Source organism: Diplotaxodon limnothrissa, linkage group LG16, assembly GCF_057381915.1.
Source record: "Diplotaxodon limnothrissa isolate DT_005_m linkage group LG16, D_limnothrissa_male_GT1.1, whole genome shotgun sequence".
Taxonomy (NCBI): Eukaryota; Metazoa; Chordata; class Actinopteri; order Cichliformes; family Cichlidae; genus Diplotaxodon; species Diplotaxodon limnothrissa.
This window is the reverse complement of record NC_140611.1, coordinates 5,809,624-5,824,956: the sequence shown is the minus strand read 5'-3', so window position 1 is coordinate 5,824,956 and position 15,333 is coordinate 5,809,624. Positions and strand designations below refer to the sequence as shown.

The window sequence follows — 15,333 nt, the reverse complement described above, 5'->3', positions numbered from 1 at the left end:
GAGGGGCCGTACTGACACCTGCTGCTCTCTGGCAGGAAGCACCATGCCCTCCCGTGTTTTAAATGTACTTTAGTACAACACGCAGGACCTAATAGGAGGTAGGTATGGGGTCTTCACACACCCCAGTTCTCTGTTAGTCATTGGGGCGGAGGGGCTGGGTGACGGTGTTGGCCGTCCGATTGGGATCTGGGATGAGGGGCCTCCCTGCTGCTGCAGGGCCGGCAGCTTGTCTCCACCCCAGGGGGAAAGGGTAACATCTCCTGGGTCTAGGTGGGATTCCTTCCTTTGGGGGTGAGGGTACCTGGACCTGGAGGCCTATCTCCCCTCACCATACTCCCTGCGTGTGACTGATGCCCTCAGAAGTTGGTGCGTTGGTGGTTCTTGGTGTCCGGGGCCGGGCACTCAGGTATGTACCGGCTCACTCCTGTTGGCTCTATGGCGGGGGCTGTCGCCTGTGGCTCCGTTGGGCCTCTTCCGGGGTGTGGGGGGCCCTCAGTCCTCCGGCCTCTGGGCCTGCGGTTCAGTTCACTCTGGCACAGCTGGCTGCTGGCAGAGTCCGTGTGCACGCCACTGCACCCCCCTCTGGCTTCTGCTCCGTGGCTGGTGGGTGACCCCTCATCTGGGGCTCTCCTCAGCTTTTCCCAGGAGGGTAGCACGGATGCCCCGATGGTCCTCCTTGGGCTCTCGCACTCTGGGCCCTCTGAATGTCTGAGGCCTGGATCTCCTCCATGCCTGCTTCATGCCCTGTAGGATGGGTCTATGGCTCCCTACACCCTCTAGCAGATCGTTACATGGAGAAACCTTTTTAATACAAGCGCGCTGATCCACACAGGTGTGCATGCAGGTGTTCACAGACACAAACTACACCTTTCTTGGTTGCTACCTCAAAGCACATTGTGCACTGTTGGTCCTGCGTGCTGCACAATATCAGTCAATATTTAGTATTTACTGTTCTTTTTGTTACTTAGATTAATGCGATGGTGCTGTGTTTATTATGTTGTTCTCTTTTTTTGCTTGTTTTCTCTTTTTTCCTTCTTTTTTTTCTCTCAACAGGTGTTCCAGGAGATTTTTCTCTTTTTAAGTGCCCTTTCTCACTGTCACTCTTCACCTCTGTTTTTCTTTCCCTTCATCTTTCCTTCTCCCTTTGCTATCCCCGGCCATGTCTGTCCCATCTGTAACAACTGAAAATGAAATAAAATAAAATAAATAATAACAACAAAGGTTGATCAAATGGACCAATACAGCAAGGCCGTGATGATCCATTTGGCAAAGTAAATCCATTGGGTATCTTTGTTGGCTTTCAGACATCAATTCTGACGGCTAAAAAACCAAACAGGACAGGCAAAAAAAAAAAAAGAGAAGTAAAATGAGCAGTGTTGTGTGTGTGTGGTGTGTGCGTGTGTGCAGCATTTTAGGTTTTTGTCTGTCTGTCTAACCTATACTACTGTACATTATTTCTTTTTAAAAACATTAAAAGTTCTTAACAAAACTATGGAAAAAAAGTTTCACTTCTGTTGTTTGACTTTTGACTTCTACCGTTTATACACAGTTTAAGAAAAGATCCAGTTTCAGTGGTGGCATAGCTACATAAACCACATATGAAATGTGTGACTTCCTCAGAGCTAAACAATGATTAGACTAAAATTGATGATACTTTCGCATTTCATGAGACCTGGCTGCAGAGCTCACTTCTCAGAAATAATCTACATTCTTCCATGCAATGGACGAAATATATGTGAATCTTGAATGTTTCAAACCAGCACCTTCAACAAATCACACAGGTAGGAAATAAGTGACCTGACACCCATAATGTGTCAGGTCAGAAAAATATTATTATACACTGTTTTAAACCTTTTTTTAAAAAATTTTGTTAAATATATGCATATTTTGCTTTGTAACAGATTTTAACCTGAATTTCATAGTATTCCAGGGCAAGAGATTGGCTTTCACTATCTGCTTATTGTTTTGCTTTTGTAATCCAACTTGCTGTATTTGCTCAATCCAACATGAGAGTAGAATGAATTCTTAATTTCTGTGAAAGACAATTTCTTGTTGAAAAATATTATATATGCTTAATTTGTTACATTATTGTGAAATATAACTAAAGGCCATTCAGAAATTGTCACTCTTTTGCAATGTGAAGTATTTTATTACTGTGTGCTCAAATATGGGATTAAATATTAATTTTTAATATTTTAACTAGCCAGCAGTTAGACATTTTTTTAAATGTCTCTGTTCCAAATTAGAGGTCCTTATTTATTTTGATGGCCTGGGTTCGAGTATGACCTGCTGCCCTTTTTTAAAAATAAGATGGTCACAGGCAGAGACGCCACTGCTGTCATGACACAAAAACTCTTCGCAATTCAAGTCTCTACCTGAAGTCAAGTTTTAGCACTCTCAGGCCTAAAACTGTACGAGATCAACAGGACCCTAAGAGCCTTCATCAGGAACTCATTGTGTTTGTGTGTGTTTGTTTGTGTGTGTATAAGGTCTTTGTCTGTAACCTATACTTGACTATTTTCCTTCTCTTGAAATGTTATTTTAAAAGTTATTAATAAAACTATTAAAAGAAGTTTGACTTCTGTAGCCTTTCACACAACTAAAGTTTATACAAAGCTTGAGAACAGGTCCAGTTTCAGTGGTGGCTTAGCTGCATAAACCACATATGAACTACATATGAAATGGGTGACTCTCTCAGAACTAAAAAGAATAGACTGAAACCAGTAATACTTTAACACTTCAGACAACCTGTGCTGCAGAGCTGAGCTCTTAGTGTTATGTGAAGGCTGTGTGCACGCAGGGGTAGGGATGGGCATCGAAAACCGGTTCTTGTTGAGAACCGGTTCCCACTGTTTCAATTCCTTGGAATCGTTTGCCACTTTTAAAAACGATTCCCTTATCGATTCCAGTCGCCCCGAATGACGTCATCACGTTGAGTAGCGTCTTTTACCCAGTAGGAAACACGGCGCCTGAGCGGCACAAACGCTCAAAAGTTTGGTTACACTTTATGAGAAAGGATGACAACAGGGCAACGTGCAATACTTGCAAAGTAGAGATTTCATCAAAGGGAGGAAACACTACGAATATGCAAAAGCATTTGCTCAAAAAACACGCGATTGCGTTCAACGAATGTCGTGTTTTTGATCCGCTCCGGACTAGTGAAGCTCAACCCAGCAGCAGCGGTAGCGTTTCCACGTCCTCTCCCGTTAATACTGCAGGTAACTAATCAATTAGCATTGCATATTATATGAGCGCGATTTACCTTATAACAAAACCTGCTATTACTGTGCGTTGCATTTAGATAACCATGATGAGAGAGACAGAGTCTGGCTGGCTCAGATGCTGGCAGTTCTCGCTGCAGTCTACCGGTAGCGTCTCCTTTCAGGCCAGGATAGACGAATGTCACCGAGCAGTGTCTAAGTTTGTGGTCAAAGGCTTGCACCCATTTGCCACAGCAGATGCCCCGATTTCACTTTGGTAAGTGAATGTGTTTAATTGTAGGCAGGGACATTACTGGATATTCTTGTGTAATTGCTACAGAATAATTTATGTTAAACTTTGTTATTGCTACAGGAGAATATTTATTTTATTATTTTACATATACATTTTTTTTCCTGGGGACCCTGTGACACCCCATTGAAGAGCCGTAGGCTGTGGCTCTCTTAAGATCTCACTGTTGGGTTTGTAAGGCCATGTTACTCCTAAATTTCTATCTTGTTCAAAGAGAAGATATAAAACACAGTTCTAAGCTAATCGACTTTAGTGTTCTCCTTTAAAAAAAAAAAAAAGAATCGATAAGAGAATCGATAAGGAATCGAATCGTTAAACAGAATCGAAAATGGAATCGGAATCGTTAAAATCTTATCAATACCCATCCCTACGCAGGGGTGGTGATATGAAGGACCCAAAATGCAGACTCACGGAAATCAAAGGTGAATTTAAATACAGCTTTAATGCTGAACTCCAAAAAAGTAACAAAACTGAGACTCCAAGGTAAACTTTACACAGACAGAACACACAGCAAAATAAACGGTAGATCGCGACACTGACAAACTGAAACACAGGGCTTAAATACACAGAGGGAGCAATCAGGGAATGGGCAACAGGAGGGAGACACAGCTGGGGCAAATCAGGCCTAACGAGACAAAGGAGAAGCAAAACCAAACACATTAACATGAGACATGGACTTTCAAAGTAAAACAGGAAACCCAAAACACAGACTGAACAAAAGACACAGACTCACATGCAAGCACTACTACAGAGGGAACAGAGACGTGGGACCAGGACAGACACAGACACTGACTGGATGTGGGGATACAGCAGACAGGGGAGACAGCAACTAAGGAACACAGACAGAAAACCAGAACACTAAAACTCTAACCAACCCCACCCAGAGAACCTAAACTAAGAATGATCCTAAAACCCATAAAGCAAAGCTAGAATATAATGAAATAACAAAATCAAAGAACCAAAAACACAAAACACTGGGTCAACGACCCAGGGACCCTAACAGTTAGAAATAATCCATCCATCCTTGCATGCAATGTACTAAATATACATCAAGGTCAAATGTTTTAAGCAACAAATCAACACAGGAAAGGAAGAAGTAACACACATAGGAAAATAGGTATTTTAACGTCTGTTATTACTGTGTACATTTTATTGGATTCCCTGTTTTCCTTTCTTTGTTTTTTCAGGTCCAAGGAGCTCTAAGAGAAGTTTTTATCTGGGCGTTATTCTCTCTCTGAGCTTGCTGAGTGTTTTCCTTCTGGCTGGACTGATCACTCTCGGTTTCTTCTGTGAGTTGCATGTTTTTCATCAATACTTGCTCTACTGACCAGCAGCCACCATCAGCCACAGTAAAAAGGCAAATATTCAATTCAGTTCAATACAATTCAATTCAGTTGTCACTTCTACTAAAAGTTGACAAACAAGAGTAACTACACCAAGATGATGAGAGCATAGCAACAGTGGCTCCTTATTCTCATACACTAGCATAAAACTGATGTACATATTTAACATGTTGTTAGAGTTGATTCTTTTGAGATTGTCATTTGTGCAAAGTCACATGACCATTGCTTCTATGTGTCCTAATATGGTTGTCATTGTGCAGAAGGAGCTAGATGATTAGAAGATTTATTTTCAGCTTTGGTAATTTTTTATGGCAAGCATAGCCAGCTACAAGTTCCTGTTTTAGCAGGACTTCTGCTTTTTACAGTTTTTTGTACATGTTGGCACACACACACACACACACACACACGCACGCACGCAGACACACACACACACGCGCGACCGTGGTTCAGGGGGATTGGGAAGCTCATCTGTAATCGGAAGGTTGCCGGTTCGATCCCCAGCTCTCTCTGTCCTGGTTGTTGTGTCCTTGGGCAAGACACTTTACCCTACCGCCTACTGGTGTTGGCCAGAGGGGCGATATGGCAGCCTCGCTTCTGTCAGTCTGCCCCAGGGCAGCTGTGGCTACAACTGTAGCTGCCTCCACCAGTGTGTGAATGTGAGAGTGAATGAATAGTGGAATTGTAAAGCGCTTTGATGAGATGAGATAGCCTTTATTTGTCAGTTGCAGTTGGCCACAATCGAGATGACAGACCTTGCTGACCGTACATACAATACACAAACATCACATTGGGGAGACAGGTCAGGTTAGGTAGCAAGGGAAAAAAACATTGAAATGTGTAACACAGAAGGATAATCCAGGAATGCACAGATATCAATACACCATAACACAATAAAACACAGACAAGCAACATGGGAGAGTATTCCAGTGTGTACAGCTGATCTGGGTCCGCTGCAATCTTCGATTGTACCTCCAGCTGATCCGGTGTCCACATCGGATGTGAGGTAAGCATGGGAGGAGGCGTTGGATTCGGCGGAGGGAGGATGATAGTGAGGGCGTATTAGTATCAGTGTACATGTTTCGTGCATGTGCATGTTTGTGTGTGTATCCCGTGTTCAGCTGAGAGAAAGTGTCACCACGCCTGGTTAAGCGAAGGTCAACAGTCTCCAATGGACCCAGGTGGCCTTGAAGGAGGTACAAAGAGTTCTGACAACAATCCTGTTATCATGGGAAGAATTTGTTGTTGCAGTCAACTTCGACCTTGGCAGGCCTTCAGCTGGCGCCAGTGGGATAGCCGCACGAGTGAAGATGGTGAATTTTTATGTTTAGTGTGAACAACTGCATCCAACTTTTACAGTTTGTCTAATGTCCATCACTGGTCACCAGTGTTGGTCAAGTTACTTGAAAAAAGTAATCTTCCCCAAAAAAGTAATCCCGTTACTTTACTGATTACTTATTTTCAAAAGTAATTAATTACTTAATTACTTAGTTACTTTTTAAAAACACGATTTACAACCTGAATAGGTGATAAAGTGATAGAGCTTTCAGCCCAATTCTACTTTTTCTGCATAAATCATCATACAAAATGTAATCAAATGGAAAAGTCTCTTTTTTTTTACTTTTTTTATCAGTTTTAATCTTTTAACTTTATGCATCAAGCAAAAATGTAATTATATGCAACATTCTCTGACTTGAATAAATTAGTATAACATTTAAACCTATTTTCTGCACATTCCAGCACATAAAATAAAATATTTTTTTTGTTTACACTCACTCTTTCAAATAGATGCAAGTAAAACACAGCAGAAAATAAATAAAGTCAAAGACTCAGCGGTCCTGTTGCTCTATTTTCACCTGTAAAGCAGGACTACGGTAGGCGGAGGTTTACCCTGGTGCAGGTGTGCTGCGGTCAGTTGAAGAATCCGCGAGTTTCTCTGTGAGTTTCCCATTATGTCGTTGCGCACTCGGTGCTTGCTTGGAAGTTTAGGGGTTTTTTTCGCTGTAAAAAGTTTTCTTCCCACGCACAACGGACGCTAATGTTTTTGTCACTTTTTATGGAATCAAACTCAAAGTAAGGTCAGTACTTCCACGCTTTAAACGCTGCACGCTCATACTCTCTCCCACAATCGATATGTGATCCATTGTTGATCTGCACACAGCTGTTGTCACTAACGGCGCACTGGCTTACATCACTGTCATGAGACATTCTGGCAAAAAAATCACGGTTTTAGTAACGCAATTCAAAGTATTATTTACAAAAATGCAACAGAAATATCTACACGTGGAAAGCTGATACTCCCACAGCGTTCCTACGGGAAAGTAACGGTAATCTAATTACCGATTTTGCAATAGCAATCCCTTACTTTACTCGTTACTTGAAAAAAGTAATCAGATTACAGTAACGCGTTACTTGTAACGCGTTACTGCCCATCTCTGCTGGTCACCAATTATCTCAATTCCCGTTGTTCTTCTACAATATGTTATCCATATTGCAGAGCCATGAGCTTCTCCAAGATCCTATCCATATTGCGTTCAAAACACAGTCTGAGTACTCACAGCCCTGCCAATCGTCTATCATGTCGGCCAGCCTTATGGGATTTTGTTCTTGTTCTTCGATAAGCCAGGTCCAAGCCAGCTCCAATCAGCCTGAACTCTGTTATTGTGGTTCCAAATTGGTACATGTCGTTCAATGTCCTCCGTCGAGAGTGTTACCAGACACACAACGCAACCGACCATCGAGTATCCAGCAGCAAACGTCTCTGCAGGACAATCGGGTTCTCCCAAGCCTACAGTAGCGTTTTTTGATACAGGCGACACGGGCGGTTGCCCGGGGCGGCATCACGGGCATCGGCAAAAAAAATAAAAAATTGCTCGTACTCATGCTGCCCCAACATCAGCCAGCGCATATTGGGAATGGCATAGGCACCGATCGGTTTTCTATCGCCCATTTGCTGGGAGTAAGGGCGCCCTCCGTTTGCGAGGTGCGCCTGCTGCTTGCGGGACAGGGAGGAGAGGGCGGGGCGGCGGGGGATTCTCTGACCAGCTGGAGCAGCATCTAATAACCAACTCGCAAAATAAAACAAAATAAAAAACAAAACAACAAACACAAAAACACTAGACATCATGATACAGACTTATAATTTGCACCGGTGTTTTTTAGAAATTCTATACGCGAAAAGTGAGCGCGAGAGCCCTCGGTGAGCCTGCTCGCTGCTGAAGTCAAAGTAAACTTTATTGTCATCTACGCTACAGTCCAGTATATAGAGAGACGAGACGACGAGGCTCCAGTTACAGCAGTGCAAGTAAACAAGCAATATATATAAGAAGAGTAAGAAAATAAATATACAGATTAGAACTCGGGGTAAAGCGATCAATAACAATTTAAAATTTATAATTTACACTTTGATGATTTAAAGTCTCACACATACAGGGGAGGGGCCGGCTGCTTCCAAATAGAGCACATTTCATTCATAATGTTGTAAATCCAAGCCCATTATGTATTCATGATTTGAATCCTGGGTTGTGTGAAATCCCAGAAATGCACCTTAGACAAAGTGAGTCTGTGAACTAAGGTGTAGGTCTGTTAGGTTATGTTGTGGTGATCCTCGAGTTGGGGGATTTGTGTTCATACTGGAATGCAAAATTAAAACCAGGCGCCAAACAGGCTAGGACCGCCACTGGCGCTATATAAATGCAATCCATTATTGTTGTCAATAAAAAGAGGCAAAGAGGGAAGTCAGGTTTGTGCTCTACTGGACACTGCCCTTGCTGGCAAGTAAAACCGATTGAGCTCTGAGTTATCATATTATATTACATAAAGCGCCTTGAGGCAACTTTTGTTGTGATTTGGTGGTTTATAAATAAAATTGAATTGAATTGAACTGAATTGAGTGTCTTGCTTGGTTCACAGTAACAGTTCTCTAAGACAGCGAGGTCTGTGAGTTTAGACCTTACACATGTTTCATTACCAACTGGCAAATTTTAAATATATTTTTAAAATAAAATGAATCTAAATCTCAAAATGAAACTTAAATTTTTGTGTGTCAAAAAAATGAATGTTATTTCTCTTCATTTCAGACCAAAACTGCGTATATGATTCCGCTAAACAGCTGTCAGAAATGAATAACCAACTTTCCTCCATGGGTGAGGAGAGAGACTTTCTGAATGCAAATCTCTCTACTGTGAGTAACAATCTTTCTTCGATCACTGTGGAGAGACACCTTCTGAATACGAAACTCTCAGCTATGAGTAGTCAACTTTCTTCGATGATCAAGGAGAGAGACCTGCTGACTGAAAAGACCAAAGAGCTGAAAAGGCTGCTCTGTTTGTCCAATCAGAGTGAGTCCTTGTGTGAGCTGTTGCGTGTTTTACTCAGAAATTCAATAATTCAGTTTTAAAAAAACGTTATCATAGGAATAATGATTTATGTTTTCAGTATTCTTTAATCTTTGCTATTCAATATAAAGCTGCATTGTAGAAGTGCTCATCACAAATTCACATTTACAAGAAAAATCCGATTGATACAATAAGGATAAAATATATTCCTTCCACAAACACATGAAGATGTTAGATCCAGTTATCCTATAGTTTCTGATTCTAGCTAGCTCTAGCAGGCCTACATTAGGATAACAATCCCGCTGTCCTCTGCACTGAAAAAAAGGGATTGGCCAACTCTTGGATTTACGTAAGCATCTTGCGTGTATTTAACATAAGTGCCTCATGCTTTAAAGTTAAGTGTAACTATATAGTGTAGAACAGGGGTGCCCAATCCCGGTCCTCGAGAGCTACCGTCCTGCAGCTTTTAGATGCATCCCTACTCCAACACAGCTGAATCAAATGAATGGCTTGTTATCAGGCCTTTGCCAAACACGATGGCATGCTGAAGAGGTAATCAAACCATTTGATTCAGCTGTGTTGGAGTAGGGATGCATCTAAAAGCTGCAGGACGGTAGCTCTCGAGGACCGGGATTGGGCACCCCTGGTGTAGAAACTACATGATATGCAGAGAGGCTAGATTAAATTGTTCATATCATGTTCGAGTGAAGTAAGTCAATAACTTTCAGTCCCGTATGCTTTGGATCGTGGTTTCAGGAAGGCATCCATCTCAGTCAAATCGAGTTGCCTCCACTACTTTTTTTGGTATACTGAAAAAAGTAAATTGGGTGTTTGTTACCTTAAAAAAGTCTAACTTGTAATTTAAACACAATCATTTCATGCTTCTATGAACGTAATTAAATCATGAAGGATCTGTACGAAATTCAACAACTTAATTTGTCCTTGTTGAGATGACATGATACAATCTAGTAAGAGTGGTTAGTTGCTAAACTCATGAAATTCACAAGATTGCACGAGATATCAAACTGTAGGAAAATCACAAAACGTACAAAAAAATTCTGCATCAAGCCTTGAAATCATAGCTTTCCTACTTTTGTTAAGGCTGGATTGGTGGCATGGTGGTTGGTGCTGTTGCTTCACAGTAAGAAGATCTGGGGTTCAAATCCACAATCTGGCTAGTTTGCACTGGGTTCTCTCTGGGTATTCTGGTTTCTTCCCACAGTTAAAAGTCGTGCAGTTGTGTGCAACCAATGTCCACTATTGAATCAAGTAAATCCAACATGGCCTTTTTTCAGTGTGATGATGCAACTAACTAACAACCCTGATAATTAAGTACAGTTAAAAGCTACACTCATTAACGGCAGCTCTCCTCTGTCAGGTCCTTTGTCTTGATAAAATGGCTATTTTATTACTTAGGTGGCCAGGAAAATGGGCCCCAGGAATTTGTTAATGTAAAATTTTTGTTTTTGTAATTTCTTCCAGATAAAACATGCCCTGCAGGATGGAGCAGATTCAGTTGTAGCTGCTATCTCCTCTCTGAAAGGTCTGCTTCCTGGGATGCAGCCAGAAAGGACTGCAGAGACAGAGGAGCAGATCTGGTGGTTATTGACAGCCCAGAGGATCAGGTACAGTGTTTATGTATGTGTGTGTTATTGTGTTTGTAAATGAATATGGAAATTTAAACTCATAATTTTGTATGTAAATGACTCTTCCCATGCTGAACAAAAATATGAAAAAAATGAAGCTAAGAATTGGATTAAAACCTCAAAGGACTGTTAGAATCGTAAAGTTTCCAGATGACATGACATCAGACTCATCAAGGATGGTGATGAGCCTGCATGCAGATATGTGGTTAAATACATGCAAGCGTGTTCAACCACATGCCTGTATGCATAGGTTGTTCTTACTGTGCTGCAGTCAGAAAAAATATGCACAAAACTGTAAAGAAGACAGTGGACTTCAAGAGGAGCCCTTCCCCATTATTTCCCTCACCTTACTCAACAGCACTAGCTGTGTCCAAATTCAGAGGCTGCATCCTCCTGAGGCTGCATTTGTAGGCAGCGACGAAGGCTGTCTAAATTCGTAGACTCCTCCAAATGCGTCCTTCATATCCCCAGATTTGAAGGATTGGTCGGGTGCATCCTTCGTGGCCCAACCTATCCCACAATTCATGGTGCAGCCCAGCCAATTCCACTTTCCAACAATGACGGCAGCTACTTAGTTTTAATATTACTCTCATTGTTAGGTCTGCACTCGCAGGCCCCCGCTGGTTCAGAGACATATCCACGGTGAACAAAGCAAGACAGAGCTCGATCCATTTTAACTTGCAAGGGGAGCCCGGTCGGAATCTCAGAGCAGCAAGCTCTGCAACCGCACTCAGTTGACTCCAAAAAAACAGTGTCCCCTTGCCACCTTTTATTCAGTGACAAACAGTTACCCAAACACCCATTGTACAACCTTGTGGTGTGTCATGAAAGTTAAATGCACTGTGTGTGTGTGTGTTCCTTCTTTTTTTTTTTGGACCCTACACCACCGGGCAGAACGTGTTCCCTCTAAGCCTGAAGGAAAAAAGAAGGAACACACACATGTAAAGGAAGCACTCAAAATGTGCGGCTATCCTAAATGGGCGTTCTTAAAGTCAGCAAAGAGGCACAGAAAAGAAGACCAGACACCAGCGAGGGAGGATAAGAAGGACAGACGCAACAACATTGTCATCCCCTATGTAGCTGGTGTATCAGAAAAACTCAGGAGAGTTTTCTCCAAGCATGACATCCCAGTGCATTTCAGACCCAGCAACACACTCAGACAAAAACTGGTTCACCCGAAAGACAAAACTCCAAAACACAAACTTAACAATGTGATGTATGCTGTACAGTGCAGCGAGGAATGCCCAGACCTCTACATTGGAGAGACCAAACAGCCACTTCACAAGTGCATGGCACAACACAGAAGAGCCACCTCCACAGGACAAGACTCAGCAGTCCATCTGCATCTTAAGGATAAAGCACACTCTTTCGAGGATGCCAATGTTCACATTTTGGACAGAGAGATGGTTTGAAAGAGGAGTAAAAGAAGCCATCTATGTCCACTGTGAGCGACCATCTTTGAACAGAGGCGGTGGTTTACGACACCAACTGTCTGCCATCTATAATCCAGTTTTGAGTTCCCTCCCCAGGCCCCTTAACGCCCACTCACATCCTGGGCCATCTGACCTCAGGAATTCGCATGATAAGGTGGGGCCAGGTTTCACAATGAACACACCCGAAACTCTGGCTGATTGGGACCCACACCCAGTTTCACACCTTGGCTCAGGCGATTAGAGGATCATCAGGGGGTCCTTTTGTCCCTCTGTGGGGGGAAACTCCCACTAGGTTTAAATCTGGGACTCTCCACCATTTGACCTTAGAACTGAAGAAGCTTCTCGGATGAGAGTTGAAACATCTTCAAGTAACTTAAAGAAGTCCAGACGTTTTTCTTTGCAAGCTCCTTTGACTAAAGGGCAGGAAGTAAACATTCCTTACCAAATAAGGAAACCCAGGACCTTACACGCAGTGTGCCTGCAGTTAAACACTATAGCAAATAGCATCCCTCACCATCCTAGATGTGTAGGGGAACATGCAGTTCAAGACAATGTTTACAAATTTAAGTACAACAATGACAACTTTTTATAAAACTCCTCCTAACACTCATTACTTTTTCTAGGTCATAAAATAAACTTTTAAGACTCCCGGCACATCGTTTTTAAACTCCCCGTGGTCTTTTGCTACTCAGGTTGAACAAGATATATAAGTCACTTAGATAACTTGAAAATGTTATTGTTTGGCTTCTTCAGTGTTTTATTTGTTCAATAGTTGACCTTAATTTTACAGAGAATGTGATGATTTCATGGATATTTAAAGTAAGCACTGAGAGAAATTTAGTAATGCCAACATATTAAAAGAACAATATTTGTCTCTTACATATAATACATTTATATATACAGTGTCAAAAGAACCTGTCTTTGAGGGAAGATTTAAGGTGACAGGAAATATAAATAAATGCAGCTTGAATCTTTACTGAAGCTCAGTATTTGAAACAGAGTTCATTCACTGCTGTGATAACTAATAATGATTGAAATAATAACTTTAATATTGGCCATATTATATTTACATTACCAAAGTAAGATGACTTTAGTCTCATGAACAACATTAGGTGATTGTTATTTACTAGAGCACATTTCATTTATAATGATGTAAATCCAAGCCCATTATGTATTCATGATCTGAATCCTGGGTTGTGTGAAATCCCAGAAATACACCTTAGACAAAGTGAATCTCTGAACTAAGGTGTCGGTCTATTAGGTTATGTTGTGGTGATCCTCGAGTTGGGGGATTTGTGTTCATACTGGAGTGCAAAATTAAAACCAGTGGAAGATGGACAAGAAAAATTCAAAGCCATCAGGTCCTCAGTTTAGAAAAAAGAGAAAAGAAGAGGAAGAGAAATGAGCAGATGTGTCACTGGATAATGGCAGGTCATCCTGAAACAATCAGAATCAGAATACTTTATTAATCCCTAAGGAAATAATGTGGATTACAGTTGCTCCAAAAAGAAATGGTAAAAATAGTAACAGTAACAGACTAAACTCCAAACAATACATTATGTTACAGATTTTAATATTAATTAGTCATTGTCAATTGTTGATTTGTCCTGTTCTATGACGAATTATGATGGCTGTTTGGTAGCTGTTTGCATACTATGTATACTCTCTCTCTCTCTTCATATGTGTGTGTGTGTGTGTGTGTGTGTGTTTCTCTGGTGAAATTCAGTATGGTTCCGACAACAGTTTTATGTTAATGTACAATCCTTAATATGTTTTATGTGTGTGTGTGTTCCTCAGAACAGAGGAACTGAAACACTGGAACATGACAAATACACAGCAAGTAGAAAGTACGACATGACAGACAGCAAAGAAAAACACAGGGCGTATACACAGGGGAGTAATCAGGGAATGGGAAACAGGAGGGAGACACAGCTGGGAGAGATTAGGGCTAACGAGACATGAGGAGGTAAAACTGAATACACTGACATAGGACTGGGACTATCAAAATAAAATCGGAAACAAGAAACAAATCACAAAGACGCAAACTTGTCATTGAACTAAACCTACAATATTAATAAAAACAGCACAACTAAAGAATCGGAACATAAATCATAATATAGAAAAATACCAAAACACAAGAAACTGAAAATGCTGGGTCAAAAAGACCCAGAACTGTGACATTTATAAAAGTGGGATAAACTGCATAGACTAAAATTGTCATTTTAAACTATAATAAAATAGGTTTTTTTGTGTGTTAAACAGACTGCCGTCTCAAATATTGCCACAGCAGCAGCTTGGATTGGTTTGAATGATAAAGAACAGGAGGGAACATGGAAATGGGTAGATGGAACTCCACTGACTCTGATGTAAGTTTTCAGCTTGGTTCATTTTTTACTTAACTTTCCAAAAGATATTTGTTAAATCTATAGATCATGCAGCTGTATCCACAGTGGTTAGCTTACATGCCAGTGGGTTAAGCCAAACTGCAAGGCCAAAAGCTTAAAGATGTGTGATGTAAGATGACTTGTTTTGGCCACATTGGGGGAAAACAAGATACTCAAGACATGATATCCATGCAGGTTTGACTGTGTTTGACTAACTGTATACTGTAGGCTTCTTTAACAACCACCATGCCATGACTATCTAAAATATTCCAATCATAATTTACAGTGTGCTTATAAAAGCTGCTGATGGAAAAGTTAGCTTACTTAGGAGCTTTGACACACCCACAACAAATGTCAAAACGTTTTCTTACTAATAATAGTATAATGTCATCACAGACCTGCTGGGAACTGGGCAGAAGATCAACCTGATAATGGTGGCGGAAGTTCATATTGGGGTGAAGAGGACTGTGTTCATGTCAGAACTGATACGAACAAGACTTGGAATGATCGCTCGTGTTCAACTTCTTATAAGTGGATCTGTGAAAAAAACCCGTAAAACCTCTGTGCAGTTTCTTAAAGATGATCTAATTATAATTGCTTTGCAGTTTTAGCTTTAAATTGTAACATGGTAGTTTGTTCTATCAGGATGAGGTAATTTTTTTATGTCCATGAAGACTGAGGAA

At 41.2% G+C, this 15,333-nt stretch overlaps 1 pseudogene; it reads left to right on the top strand.

Moving 5' to 3' along the window:
* Positions 1 to 1,720: 1,720 nt before the first annotated feature.
* Positions 1,721 to 15,206, top strand: LOC146615605 (C-type lectin domain family 4 member E-like; annotated as a pseudogene).
* Positions 15,207 to 15,333: the final 127 nt, after the last annotated feature.